Raw genomic sequence first — 15998 nt, forward strand, 5'->3', positions numbered from 1 at the left:
CCTGAGTGTCAAGGTTATCGGTGAGGGGCCTATCATAACGCGCGTGTTTTAGTTAACCTTCTTTTTTTATACGTTTTTTTTATTTTCTAAGGTTAACCGCGTAGGTTTTCAGTGAGTGCATGATTTGCACTGAGAAGCGTTCTTAGTTGCATTGGCGCGTATCCTGTGTGGATGGACGGAAGCAGATTTATGACTGGGTTGCTCGTGTGTGTTGAGGGCAGCCGTATTCTGACTGCATTAGCGACCGTGCGTGGAACGAGTTATTAGCGGACGCATGTTTTTTAAAAGGGTTTTGCGGAGCGCGTAAGTTACGCAAATTAAGTTCTGGTTTAAGGTACGTGTCCTGTATTGACTAGAGAAAGACACGTGAGTAGGCGTAATGAAAAGTTTGCCTACAACGCAAGTACGCGTTCTGTTTAGTGACCACAAGGCTAGCGCGCTTGTGATTACGTACTTGTGAAGTTGACGAGACGGTTCAGTGGCACCGATACGTGAGATAAGTACGCCACTGTGTTAGCATTGGAAACATGCTGTTCGAGTAGTTGGGCCACTTAGGTTATGTTCGGCTGTTTTCACTGGCTCCGATAGTACACTGACTCCGTCCCCGGTGTCGACATACCAATTTGGGCGGCTGATAAGTGATGCACTTTATCATTGTACTGGCTGCGTCTTCGGCGTACACTGTCTCCGATCGTACGCTGACTCCGTCCCCGGCGTGGACATGCCAATTTGGCCGGCTGGTATGTGATGCACTGTATCATTGTACTGGCAGCGTCTCCGGCGTACACTGTCTCCGCTCGTACACTGACTCCGTTCCCGTCGTCGACATCCCAATTTGGGCGGCTAATAGGTGATGCACTGTATCATTGTACTGGCCGCATCTTTGACGTACACTGTCTCCGATCGTACGCTGACTCCTTCGCCGACGTGGACATACCAATTAGGGCGGCTGACAGCTGATGCACTGTATCATTGTACTGGCCGCGTCTCCGGCGTACACTATCTCCGATCGTACGCTGACTCCGTCCCCGGCGTGGACATGCCAATTAGGGCGGCTGACAGCTGATGCACCGGATCATTGCACTGGCCGCGTCTCCGGCATACACTGTCTCGGATCGTACACTGACTCCGTTCCCGGCGTCGACATGCCAATTTGGGCGGCTAATAGGTGATGCACTGTATCACTGTACTGGCCGCGTTTCCGGCGTACACTGTCGCGGATCGTACACTGACTCTGTTCCCGGCGTCGACATGGCAATTTGGGCGGCTAATAGGTGATGCACTGCATCATTGTACTGGCCGCATCTTTGACGTACGCTGTCTCCGATCGTGCACTGACTCTCCTCCCGGCGTGGATATGCTAATTTGGGCGGCTAACAGGTGATGGCTGCATCATTTCAATGGCCGCGTCTCCGGCGGACACTGTCTCTGATCGTACAGCGACTCCGTCCCCGGCGTCGACATGCCAATTTGGGCGGCTGATTGGTGATGCCCTGTATCATTCTACTGGCCGCGTCTCCGGCGTACACTGTCTCCGATCGTACGCTGACTCCGTCCCCGGCGTGGACATGCCAATTAGGGCGGCTGACAGCTGATGCACCGGATAATTCCACTGGCCGCGTCTCCGGCGTACCGATGGTACACTGACTCCGTCCCCGGCGTGGACGTGCCAATTTGGGCGGCTGATAAGTGATGTACTGTATCATTGCACTGGCCGCGTCTCCGGCGTACATAGTCTCCGATCGTACGCTGACTCCGTCCCCGGCGTGGACATGCCAATTTGGGCGGCTGATAGGTGATGCACAGTATCATTGTACTGGCCGCGTCTTCGGCGTACACTGTCTCCGATCGTACACTGACTCCGTCCCCGGCGTAGACATGCCAATTTGGGCGGCTGACAGGTGATGGCCGTATCATTGCACTGGCCGCATCTTCAACGTAAACTTTCTCTGATCGTACACTGACTCCGTCGCCAGCGTGGACAGGCCAATTTGGGCGACTGACAGGTGATGGCCGTATAATTGCTCTCGCAGCGTCTCCGGCGTACACTGTCTCCGATCGTACAATGACTCCATCCCCGGCGTGGACATGCCAATTTGGGCGGCGGACAGGTGATGGCCGTATCATTGCACTGGCCACGTCTCAGGCGTACACTGTCTCCGATAGTACACTGACTCCGTCCTCAGCGTCGACATGCCAAATTGGGCGGCTAATAGGTGATGCACTGTATCATTGTACTGGCCGCATCTTCGACGTACACTGTCTCCGATCGTACGCTGACTCCGTCCCCGGCGTGGACATGCCAATTAGGGCGGCTGACAGCTGATGCACCGGATCATTGCACTGGCAGCGTCTCCGGCGTACACTGTCTCCGATCGTACACTGACTCCGTCGCCGGCGTAGACAGGCCAATTTGGGCGACTGACAGGTGGTGGCCGTATCATTGCACTGGCCGCATCTTCGACGTACACTGTCTCCGATCTTACACTGACTCCGTCACCGGCGTGGACATGCCAATTCGGGCGGCTGGCAGGTGATGGCCCTATCATTGCACTGGCCGCGTCTTCAGCGTACACTGTCTCCGATCGTACACTGACTCCGTTCCCGTCGTCGACATCCCAATTTGGGCGGCTGATAAGTGATGCACTGTATCGTTGTACTGGCCGCGTCTTCGGCGTACACTGTCTCCGATCGTACGCTGACTCCGTCCCCGGCGTGGACATGCCAATTTGGGCGGCTGATATGTGATGCACTGTATCATTTTACTGGCCGCGTCTCAGGCGTACACTGTCTCCGCTCGTACACTGACTCCGTCCCCGGCGTCGACATGCCAATTTGGGCGGCTGATAGGTGATGCACTGTATCATTTTACTGGCCGCGTCTCAGGCGTACACTGTCTCCGCTCGTACACTGACTCCGTCCCCGGCGTCGACATGCCAATTTGGGCGGCTAATAGGTGATGCACTGTATCGTTGTACTGGCCGCGTCTCCGGCGTACACTGTCTCGGATCGTACACTGACTCCGTTCCCGTCGTCGACATCCCAATTTGGGCGGCTGATAAGTGATGCACTGTATCGTTGTACTGGCCGCGTCTTCGGCGTACACTGTCTCCGATCGTACGCTGACTCCGTCCCCGGCGTGGACATGCCAATTTGGGCGGCTGATATGTGATGCACTGTATCATTTTACTGGCCGCGTCTCAGGCGTACACTGTCTCCGCTGGTACACTGACTCCGTCCCCGGCGTCGACATGCCAATTTGGGCGGCTGATAGGTGATGCACTGTATCGTTGTACTGGCCGCGTCTCCGGCGTACACTGTCTCGGATCGTACACTGACTCCGTTCCCGACGTCGACATCCCAATTTGGGCGGCTGATAAGTGATGCACTGTATCGTTGTACTGGCCGCGTCTTCGGCGTACACTGTCTCCGATCGTACGCTGACTCCGTCCCCGGCGTGGACATGCCAATTTGGGCGGCTGATATGTGATGCACTGTATCATTTTACTGGCCGCGTCTCAGGCGTACACTGTCTCCGCTCGTACACTGACTCCGTCCCCGCCGTCGACATGCCAATTTGGGCGGCTGATAGGTGATGCACTGTATCATTTTACTGGCCGCGTCTCCGACGTACACTGTCTCGGATCGTACACTGACTCCGTTCCCGTCGTCGACATCCCAATTTGGGCGGCTGATAGGTGATGCACTGTATCATTGTACTGGCCGCGTCTTCGGCGTACACTGTCTCCGATCGTACGCTGACTCCGTCCCTGGCGTGGACATGCCAATTTGGTCGGCTGATATGTGATGCACTGTATCATTTTACTGGCCGCGTCTCAGGCGTACCCTGTCTCCGCTCGTACACTGACTCCGTCCCCGGCGTCGACATGCCAATTTGGGCGGCTGATAGGTGATGCACTGTATCATTTTACTGGCCGCGTCTCAGGCGTACACTGTCTCCGCTCGTACACTGACTCCGTCCCCGGCGTCGACATGCCAATTTGGGCGGCTGATAGGTGATGCACTGTATCGTTGTACTGGCCGCGTCTCCGGCGTACACTGTCTCGGATCGTACACTGACTCCGTTCCCGTCGTCGACATCCCAATTTGGGCGGCTGATAAGTGATGCACTGTATCGTTGTACTGGCCGCGTCTTCGGCGTACACTGTCTCCGATCGTACGCTGACTCCGTCCCCGGCGTGGACATGCCAATTTGGGCGGCTGATATGTGATGCACTGTATCATTTTACTGGCCGCGTCTCAGGCGTACACTGTCTCCGCTCGTACACTGACTCCGTCCCCGGCGTCGACATGCCAATTTGGGCGGCTGATAGGTGATGCACTGTATCATTTTACTGGCCGCGTCTCAGGCGTACACTGTCTCCGCTCGTACACTGACTCCGTCCTTGGCGTCGACATGCCAATTTGGGCGGCTAATAGGTGATGCACTGTATCGTTGTACTGGCCGCGTCTCCGGCGTACACTGTCTCGGATCGTACACTGACTCCGTTCCCGTCGTCGACATGCCAATTTGGGCGGCTGATATGTGATGCACTGTATCATTTTACTGGCCGCGTCTCAGGCGTACACTGTCTCCGCTCGTACACTGACTCCGTCCCCGGCGTCGACATGCCAATTTGGGCGGCTGATAGGTGATGCACTGTATCATTTTACTGGCCGCGTCTCAGGCGTACACTGTCTCCGCTCGTACACTGACTCCGTCCCCGGCGTCGACATGCCAATTTGGGCGGCTGATAGGTGATGCACTGTATCGTTGTACTGGCCGCGTCTCCGGCGTACACTGTCTCGGATCGTACACTGACTCCGTTCCCGTCGTCGACATCCCAATTTGGGCGGCTGATAAGTGATGCACTGTATCGTTGTACTGGCCGCGTCTTCGGCGTACACTGTCTCCGATCGTACGCTGACTCCGTCCCCGGCGTGGACATGCCAATTTGGGCGGCTGATATGTGATGCACTGTATCATTTTACTGGCCGCGTCTCAGGCGTACACTGTCTCCGCTCGTACACTGACTCCGTCCCCGGCGTCGACATGCCAATTTGGGCGGCTGATAGGTGATGCACTGTATCATTGTACTGGCCGCGTCTCCGGCGTACACTGTCTCGGATCGTACACTGACTCCGTTCCCGTCGTCGACATCCCAATTTGGGCGGCTGATAGGTGATGCACTGTATCATTGTACTGGCCGCGTCTCCGGCGTACACTGTCTCCGATCGTACGCTGACTCCGTCCCCGGCGTGGACATGCCAATTTGGGCGGCTGATATGTGATGCACTGTATCATTTTACTGGCCGCGTCTCAGGCGTACACTGTCTCCGCTCGTACACTGACTCCGTCCCCGGCGTCGACATGCCAATTTGGGCGGCTGATAGGTGATGCACTGTATCATTTTACTGGCCGCGTCTCAGGCGTACACTGTCTCCGCTCGTACACTGACTCCGTCCCCGGCGTCGACATGCCAATTTGGGCGGCTGATAGGTGATGCACTGTATCATTGTACTGGCCGCGTCTCCGGCGTACACTGTCTCGGATCGTACACTGACTCCGTTCCCGTCGTCGACATCCCAATTTGGGCGGCTGATAAGTGATGCACTGTATCGTTGTACTGGCCGCGTCTTCGGCGTACACTGTCTGCGATCGTACGCTGACTCCGTCCCCGGCGTGGACATGCCAATTTGGGCGGCTGATATGTGATGCACTGTATCATTTTACTGGCCGCGTCTCAGGCGTACACTGTCTCCGCTCGTACACTGACTCCGTCCCCGGCGTCGACATGCCAATTTGGGCGGCTGATAGGTGATGCACTGTATCATTTTACTGGCCGCGTCTCAGGCGTACACTGTCTCCGCTCGTACACTGACTCCGTCCCCGGCGTCGACATGCCAATTTGGGCGGCTAATAGGTGATGCACTGTATCATTGTACTGGCCGCGTCTCCGGCGTACACTGTCTCGGATCGTACACTGACTCCGTTCCCGTCGTCGACATCCCAATTTGGGCGGCTGATAAGTGATGCACTGTATCGTTGTACTGGCCGCGTCTTCGGCGTACACTGTCTCCGATCGTACGCTGACTCCGTCCCCGGCGTGGACATGCCAATTTGGGCGGCTGATATGTGATGCACTGTATCATTTTACTGGCCGCGTCTCAGGCGTACACTGTCTCCGCTCGTACACTGACTCCGTCCCCGGCGTCGACATGCCAATTTGGGCGGCTGATAGGTGATGCACTGTATCATTTTACTGGCCGCGTCTCAGGCGTACACTGTCTCCGCTCGTACACTGACTCCGTCCCCGGCGTCGACATGCCAATTTGGGCGGCTAATAGGTGATGCACTGTATCGTTGTACTGGCCGCGTCTCCGGCGTACACTGTCTCGGATCGTACACTGACTCCGTTCCCGTCGTCGACATCCCAATTTGGGCGGCTGATAAGTGATGCACTGTATCGTTGTACTGGCCGCGTCTTCGGCGTACACTGTCTCCGATCGTACGCTGACTCCGTCCCCGGCGTGGACATGCCAATTTGGGCGGCTGATATGTGATGCACTGTATCATTTTACTGGCCGCGTCTCAGGCGTACACTGTCTCCGCTGGTACACTGACTCCGTCCCCGGCGTCGACATGCCAATTTGGGCGGCTGATAGGTGATGCACTGTATCGTTGTACTGGCCGCGTCTCCGGCGTACACTGTCTCGGATCGTACACTGACTCCGTTCCCGACGTCGACATCCCAATTTGGGCGGCTGATAAGTGATGCACTGTATCGTTGTACTGGCCGCGTCTTCGGCGTACACTGTCTCCGATCGTACGCTGACTCCGTCCCCGGCGTGGACATGCCAATTTGGGCGGCTGATATGTGATGCACTGTATCATTTTACTGGCCGCGTCTCAGGCGTACACTGTCTCCGCTCGTACACTGACTCCGTCCCCGCCGTCGACATGCCAATTTGGGCGGCTGATAGGTGATGCACTGTATCATTTTACTGGCCGCGTCTCCGACGTACACTGTCTCGGATCGTACACTGACTCCGTTCCCGTCGTCGACATCCCAATTTGGGCGGCTGATAGGTGATGCACTGTATCATTGTACTGGCCGCGTCTTCGGCGTACACTGTCTCCGATCGTACGCTGACTCCGTCCCTGGCGTGGACATGCCAATTTGGTCGGCTGATATGTGATGCACTGTATCATTTTACTGGCCGCGTCTCAGGCGTACCCTGTCTCCGCTCGTACACTGACTCCGTCCCCGGCGTCGACATGCCAATTTGGGCGGCTGATAGGTGATGCACTGTATCATTTTACTGGCCGCGTCTCAGGCGTACACTGTCTCCGCTCGTACACTGACTCCGTCCCCGGCGTCGACATGCCAATTTGGGCGGCTGATAGGTGATGCACTGTATCGTTGTACTGGCCGCGTCTCCGGCGTACACTGTCTCGGATCGTACACTGACTCCGTTCCCGTCGTCGACATCCCAATTTGGGCGGCTGATAAGTGATGCACTGTATCGTTGTACTGGCCGCGTCTTCGGCGTACACTGTCTCCGATCGTACGCTGACTCCGTCCCCGGCGTGGACATGCCAATTTGGGCGGCTGATATGTGATGCACTGTATCATTTTACTGGCCGCGTCTCAGGCGTACACTGTCTCCGCTCGTACACTGACTCCGTCCCCGGCGTCGACATGCCAATTTGGGCGGCTGATAGGTGATGCACTGTATCATTTTACTGGCCGCGTCTCAGGCGTACACTGTCTCCGCTCGTACACTGACTCCGTCCTTGGCGTCGACATGCCAATTTGGGCGGCTAATAGGTGATGCACTGTATCGTTGTACTGGCCGCGTCTCCGGCGTACACTGTCTCGGATCGTACACTGACTCCGTTCCCGTCGTCGACATGCCAATTTGGGCGGCTGATATGTGATGCACTGTATCATTTTACTGGCCGCGTCTCAGGCGTACACTGTCTCCGCTCGTACACTGACTCCGTCCCCGGCGTCGACATGCCAATTTGGGCGGCTGATAGGTGATGCACTGTATCATTTTACTGGCCGCGTCTCAGGCGTACACTGTCTCCGCTCGTACACTGACTCCGTCCCCGGCGTCGACATGCCAATTTGGGCGGCTAATAGGTGATGCACTGTATCATTGTACTGGCCGCGTCTCCGGCGTACACTGTCTCGGATCGTACACTGACTCCGTTCCCGTCGTCGACATCCCAATTTGGGCGGCTGATAAGTGATGCACTGTATCGTTGTACTGGCCGCGTCTTCGGCGTACACTGTCTCCGATCGTACGCTGACTCCGTCCCCGGCGTGGACATGCCAATTTGGGCGGCTGATATGTGATGCACTGTATCATTTTACTGGCCGCGTCTCAGGCGTACACTGTCTCCGCTCGTACACTGACTCCGTCCCCGGCGTCGACATGCCAATTTGGGCGGCTGATAGGTGATGCACTGTATCATTGTACTGGCCGCGTCTCCGGCGTACACTGTCTCGGATCGTACACTGACTCCGTTCCCGTCGTCGACATCCCAATTTGGGCGGCTGATAGGTGATGCACTGTATCATTGTACTGGCCGCGTCTCCGGCGTACACTGTCTCCGATCGTACGCTGACTCCGTCCCCGGCGTGGACATGCCAATTTGGGCGGCTGATATGTGATGCACTGTATCATTTTACTGGCCGCGTCTCAGGCGTACACTGTCTCCGCTCGTACACTGACTCCGTCCCCGGCGTCGACATGCCAATTTGGGCGGCTGATAGGTGATGCACTGTATCATTTTACTGGCCGCGTCTCAGGCGTACACTGTCTCCGCTCGTACACTGACTCCGTCCCCGGCGTCGACATGCCAATTTGGGCGGCTGATAGGTGATGCACTGTATCATTGTACTGGCCGCGTCTCCGGCGTACACTGTCTCGGATCGTACACTGACTCCGTTCCCGTCGTCGACATCCCAATTTGGGCGGCTGATAAGTGATGCACTGTATCGTTGTACTGGCCGCGTCTTCGGCGTACACTGTCTGCGATCGTACGCTGACTCCGTCCCCGGCGTGGACATGCCAATTTGGGCGGCTGATATGTGATGCACTGTATCATTTTACTGGCCGCGTCTCAGGCGTACACTGTCTCCGCTCGTACACTGACTCCGTCCCCGGCGTCGACATGCCAATTTGGGCGGCTGATAGGTGATGCACTGTATCATTTTACTGGCCGCGTCTCAGGCGTACACTGTCTCCGCTCGTACACTGACTCCGTCCCCGGCGTCGACATGCCAATTTGGGCGGCTAATAGGTGATGCACTGTATCATTGTACTGGCCGCGTCTCCGGCGTACACTGTCTCGGATCGTACACTGACTCCGTTCCCGTCGTCGACATCCCAATTTGGGCGGCTGATAAGTGATGCACTGTATCGTTGTACTGGCCGCGTCTTCGGCGTACACTGTCTCCGATCGTATGCTGACTCCGTCCCCGGCGTGGACATGCCAATTTGGGCGGCTGATATGTGATGCACTGTATCATTTTACTGGCCGCGTCTCAGGCGTACACTGTCTCCGCTGGTACACTGACTCCGTCCCCGGCGTCGACATGCCAATTTGGGCGGCTGATAGGTGATGCACTGTATCGTTGTACTGGCCGCGTCTCCGGCGTACACTGTCTCGGATCGTACACTGACTCCGTTCCCGACGTCGACATCCCAATTTGGGCGGCTGATAAGTGATGCACTGTATCGTTGTACTGGCCGCGTCTTCGGCGTACACTGTCTGCGATCGTACGCTGACTCCGTCCCCGGCGTGGACATGCCAATTTGGGCGGCTGATATGTGATGCACTGTATCATTTTACTGGCCGCGTCTCAGGCGTACACTGTCTCCGCTCGTACACTGACTCCGTCCCCGGCGTCGACATGCCAATTTGGGCGGCTGATAGGTGATGCACTGTATCATTTTACTGGCCGCGTCTCAGGCGTACACTGTCTCCGCTCGTACACTGACTCCGTCCCCGGCGTCGACATGCCAATTTGGGCGGCTAATAGGTGATGCACTGTATCATTGTACTGGCCGCGTCTCCGGCGTACACTGTCTCGGATCGTACACTGACTCCGTTCCCGTCGTCGACATCCCAATTTGGGCGGCTGATAAGTGATGCACTGTATCGTTGTACTGGCCGCGTCTTCGGCGTACACTGTCTCCGATCGTATGCTGACTCCGTCCCCGGCGTGGACATGCCAATTTGGGCGGCTGATATGTGATGCACTGTATCATTTTACTGGCCGCGTCTCAGGCGTACACTGTCTCCGCTGGTACACTGACTCCGTCCCCGGCGTCGACATGCCAATTTGGGCGGCTGATAGGTGATGCACTGTATCATTTTACTGGCCGCGTCTCAGGCGTACACTGTCTCCGCTCGTACACTGACTCCGTCCCCGGCGTCGACATGCCAATTTGGGCGGCTAATAGGTGATGCACTGTATCATTGTACTGGCCGCGTCTCCGGCGTACACTGTCTCGGATCGTACACTGACTCCGTTCCCGACGTCGACATCCCAATTTGGGCGGCTGATAAGTGATGCACTGTATCGTTGTACTGGCCGCGTCTTCGGCGTACACTGTCTGCGATCGTACGCTGACTCCGTCCCCGGCGTGGACATGCCAATTTGGGCGGCTGATATGTGATGCACTGTATCATTTTACTGGCCGCGTCTCAGGCGTACACTGTCTCCGCTCGTACACTGACTCCGTCCCCGGCGTCGACATGCCAATTTGGGCGGCTGATAGGTGATGCACTGTATCATTTTACTGGCCGCGTCTCCGACGTACACTGTCTCGGATAGATAGATAGATAGATAGATAGATAGATAGATAGATAGATAGATAGATAGATAGATAGATAGATAGATAGATAGATAGATAGATAGATAGATAGATAGTACTTTTATTCGTATCAATTTTCATACATAAAAATCAGGCCTACCAAAGCCTCACAAGGGCTTGAGTGGCAGCGCCTGGCAGACAGCGAACATTGGCAAAACAAAGGAAGAATAGAGGTATTGCAACAAACTCGACAAGCAAAAAGAAAAAGAAAATGTAACAACTCAGAGAGACAGATATGGAGACATAACTATTACAACATCAAAAGGGATGACAGCAATATGAAATTAACATAGTAACACTCGATTAAATAATTATGGGGTAGGAAGCAACGCAGAGACATACCGCAAAATTTTTTTCAGGGTGTATTTTGTTCTCATGCGGAATACACTAGGTGGCATACTATTGAAACAGGCAGGTACATAGTATTGACGCGTGCGCTTTCCGTACCGGGTTGAGGAGCGAGGAATGCAGTAACGGTATTTTGGTCTTAAATCACGTGCAGGAACATATGGAATGGTGAACTGACTGCACCAAAAATGTTTAAGCACAATGGTTTCTGTTAATAAAGCGTTAAAATTTGGAAACTTTAATCTTCTGAAAATATCAATGTTATTACCGATGTGCAGGTCGTAGGCAATATTCTTTAAAAGTAAACGCAGAAGCGAATTCACCCTGCGCTGCCAGCGAACAGTGCAGTGACCATAAACAGTGATTCCGCATCTTAGTACACTATAGGCTAGAGCGTGTGTAACACATTTACGGACAGAAAAAGGCATAAAATATCTAATATTATACAGGACACAAGATACAGCACGAAGTCTTTGACAAACGAAAGAAAGGTGCGAGTTCCAAGAGAGATCACTGTCGAAGATCAGGCCAAGATATTTGACCGAATGCGCATATTTTACTGGAACACAGTTACAATGAGAACAGGAGGAAGTATGCAAATAAACAGGATGACTCAACTCAAATTTTTTTAAAGGGTTATGAAAACATATAAGTTGTGTTTTAGAAGTATTAACATTAATAAGGTTAGACTTAAACCAGTCCATAGCTTTAACAGCTGCCGTCTGTAACACTGTTACAGCATCAGTGTATTTCTTTGCGCGCGCAAAAATGACAGTGTCGTCAGCATACTGGAACAATGAAACAGGCACATTGTTAGCAAGATCATTAACGTATAGATTGAATAACAAAGGACTCAATATAGAACCTTGCGGGACTCCAGAATTAATTGCCGTGAAATCGCTATGGAATCTTGAAATCGACACATATTGGCGCCTATCTTGTAAAAAGTTAGTAAGTAAATGTAAAAACGAACCTCGAAATCCCAATGTAGAAAGTTTATCAAGCAGAAGAACGTGGCAGATGCTATCAAAGGCCTTGCTTACGTCAAGAAAAAGAGAGCATACGACTTCATTCTTATCAAAAGCTGAATTTAGTATGTCAGAGAATTCTTCAAGAAGATCTGTTGTTCCTTTTCCTGGTATGAAGCCATACTGACAGGGTGATAGAACATTGTGCCTATTCAAAAAATTCGTCATGGTAAGTAGTAGATGCTTTTCAAAAATTTGGCCAATGCATGGCAAAATAGAGATAGGTCGGTAATTACTCATCATGTTTCTGGAGCCACCCTTATACAAAGGTATAACTTTAGCAGTTTTCATTGAAGTGGGTATTATACCCCTGGAAATGATACTATTAAGGATAACCAGTAGGACACCCTTAATCGCTTCAAAATTTCTGCACAATTGAGAAACAGTGAGGCCGTCATGACCAGGAGATTTGCTGCGTTTAAGACTGAAAAGTATACACCTTAAATCACATTCTGTAATGTCAGGAAGGAAAGCAGATTCCATCACACTGGGAGGCATAGGACAGTCGTTAGGCGGGGTGCCAGATGCACCAGAAACCAAAGAAAATAGTTTGTTAAAGTCATTCGCAATGCTCTGTCCATCTTTCTGGAAATGAGATATGAAATATGTATCGTTATAAATAGCAGCGCTCGCTCCTTTCAGGTTATTTACCAATAACCATGTTTTCTTGCTGTTAAAACGTGCGTCTTCAAACTGAGACCTAAAGTGGTTGCGCTTGGCCAGACGGATCATGGCATTAACTCGGTTTCGTTCATGTTTAAACTGCAGTCGTAGTTCAGAACAGTTTGGAGCACGTCTCGTTCGAGCCCAGAGCAGATCTTTTTCTTTAATGGCTTCCAGTATTACGGGCGACATCCACTTATTGTCTAAATTTCGTTGCTTAACGATCGCCATGCGTGAAGATTCGGCTTTCTGTGAACGAAAAACCTCGACGAAACTGTCATATAAGTCTGCAGGGGACACATTGTAAATAAAAGAATCCCAATCATACTTTGCTATTCTTTCATCGAAACGTTTATAATCAAGTACTGATACGCTTTGCTGGCTGCGCAAAGGTGCAGATTGGCTGGAGCCATCCGTTAAGGAGCAGCAGACGAAATAGTGGTCTGCAAGCTTGACTTCAACCACAGCAGACCGCACCAACCGGTTTTGAGAACGCACATTTATGTGGTCGATGCAAGAAGAGACCAGCTGCCCAGATAAGTATTCCTCACGTGTAGGGCTGTGGATTTTAGTCTCTAGTCCCCACTTTGATAAAGTGTCAAGATATTCTGCGACTGTTGGCACAGTTGGGCGTAGAATATCGATATTCATATCCCCGATAATGCACACGTGTTCTTCACTGGAAAATGACGATATTGCAGAATCAAGCTCAGCTAAAAAGATTCGACCGTTACAACACGGAGGGCGGTAAATTGCAAGTAGAATCAACGACAACCAAGGTGTACTTAGGCGGAGCGCGACTACTTCTGCTTGAGTAAAAGGAATACTAATTTCAGAAACGGACCAAGAATCTTTAACAAAAACTGCGATTCCTCCTCCTGTTCGTTGTTGACGAGTATAAGAATGTAACGGGCATCCTGGCAGCGAGAAATGTAATAACACGTCTGACGAAACGTTCACTTCCGTGAGAGCAACAACGTCATAAGTTGAATGAAAAGGGTTAATCAGCGCACGAAAATGGTCCCAATGCTTCCGTATACTGCGAATATTAACGTGAGTAAACTGAAATGAATTGCCTGTGTGATGCTGAAAGAACTTCTGGACTTCAGAAAAATCGGAACATTTCACGAAACCAATGTCAGACATGGTTATGTTAGTTTTTCAAGATCCGAAAGCTTGTTGATAGGAATGAGAGGTGCGCCTTCGGACTGTTTTGCAAGGACCTTCCCATTTTTAGTCCAGACGAACTGAAAACCCTTTTCTTTGCCACGAGACCTTGCTAGACGGAACAACTCGCGATTAGCCCGAGATAGGTTATCGTTGAAAAACAGCCGAGGAGACTGATCGTCATGCACCAAATCAAGAAGGCCCTTCCGGGCCCCGAGCCATTTCTGCTTAACAGAAACTGAGCGAGTTTGCACTAGAATCGGTGGAATATAGTCGCCTCTGGATGGCAGCCGATGCACTGCCGAGATATCTGCTTGTTCAAAATCGGTTATGTTTAGCTTGCCTGCCAAAGTACTTAAGAAAGAGTGTAAGTTTTCATCAGATTTGACAGGAAGGCCGTGAATTTCGAAGTTACATCTTCTGCTGTATTGTTCGAGGTCATTAATTTCCCCACTCATCCTGTCAATCACTTGTGTCTGGGAAACTGCTGTTGAAGCAAGCGATTGAACTTGTGATCGAAGGTCTGCAAGCTCATTCTGATTAGCGGTCACTGTAGCAAGCACCCAGTCATACTTTGACGAAAGGAAATCGATAGCGGAGCGTATGTCGTCGACTGCCGAAGCAACCTTTTCACTAGCTTCCCTGACCAACAACAGTTCCTCAATTTTCACCATCAATGTTGAAACAGTTGTAGTCAAAGAATCTAGTTTCATATTCAGAGCAGACAGTTGCTGTGAGAATGAACCATCACCTGGGTTGGATACTTCGTCTGGTTGCTTAACCGAAGCAACCTTGCATGAAGGATACTTCCACGTTTCGCGTGTTACTGTACTCATCTTTTTGTAGGCGTTATCAGAAACTGACGAGCAGTTTTTCCCCAGGTGGAATTCGCCCTCACAGGTAGAACAACTCATAAATCTTCCATCTTTCGGTATGGCTTTTGAGCAAGAAGTACACAAAGAAGACATGGTGCAGTCAGCGGCAAAACCCAAAAAGTGATGAATTACAACAGGTGTAATCAACACTCACCTGCCAAAAATGAAGCAAATGTTCAGTCTAGGACAAAGGTTTGCCGCTGACTGCAACGATCCACGAAGTTGACGGCCTTTAAATAATCGGTGATCGACGCCAGGGGGACATTATTGGCAGGTCCAGAGCCAATGAAGTCAAGGATGGCTTGCTACGTCGAAACTGCAGCTTCACCGAGATCCGCATGCGTAGATCAGTCGCCAGGAACAGTTGCGAAGATGACAGCCGGTGAAGATACGAGCGGTTTTCCAGCTGATACTGTCCCACAGCTTGCAGAGCCTGCCAAAAATGAAGCAAACGTTCAGTCTAGGACGAAGGTTTGCCGCTGACTGCATCGTACACTGACTCCGTTCCCGTCGTCGACATACCAATTTGGGCGGCTGATAAGTGATGCACTGTATCGTTGTACTGGCCGCGTCTTCGGCGTACACTGTCTCCGATCGTACGCTGACTCCGTCCCCGGCGTGGACATGCCAATTTGGGCGGCTGATAGGTGATGCACTGTATCATTGTACTGGCCGCGTCTCCGGCGTACACTGTCTCCGATCGTGCACTGACTCTGCTCCCGGCGTGGGCATGCCAATTTGGGCGGCTGACAGGTGATGCCTGTATCATTTCACTGGCCGCGTCTCCGGCGGACACTGTCTCTGATCGTACACTGACTCCGTCCCCGGCGTCGACATGCAAATTTGGGCGGCTGATTGTTGATGCACTGTATCATTGTACTGGCCGCGTCTTCGGCGTACACTGTCTACGATCGTACGCTGACTCCATCCCCGGCGTGGACATGCCAATTAGGGCGGCTGACAGCTGATGCACCGTATCATTGTACTGGCCGCGTCTTCGGCGGACACTGTCTCTGATCGT

Source organism: Dermacentor andersoni, chromosome 1, assembly GCF_023375885.2.
Source record: "Dermacentor andersoni chromosome 1, qqDerAnde1_hic_scaffold, whole genome shotgun sequence".
NCBI lineage: Eukaryota > Metazoa > Arthropoda > Arachnida > Ixodida > Ixodidae > Dermacentor > Dermacentor andersoni.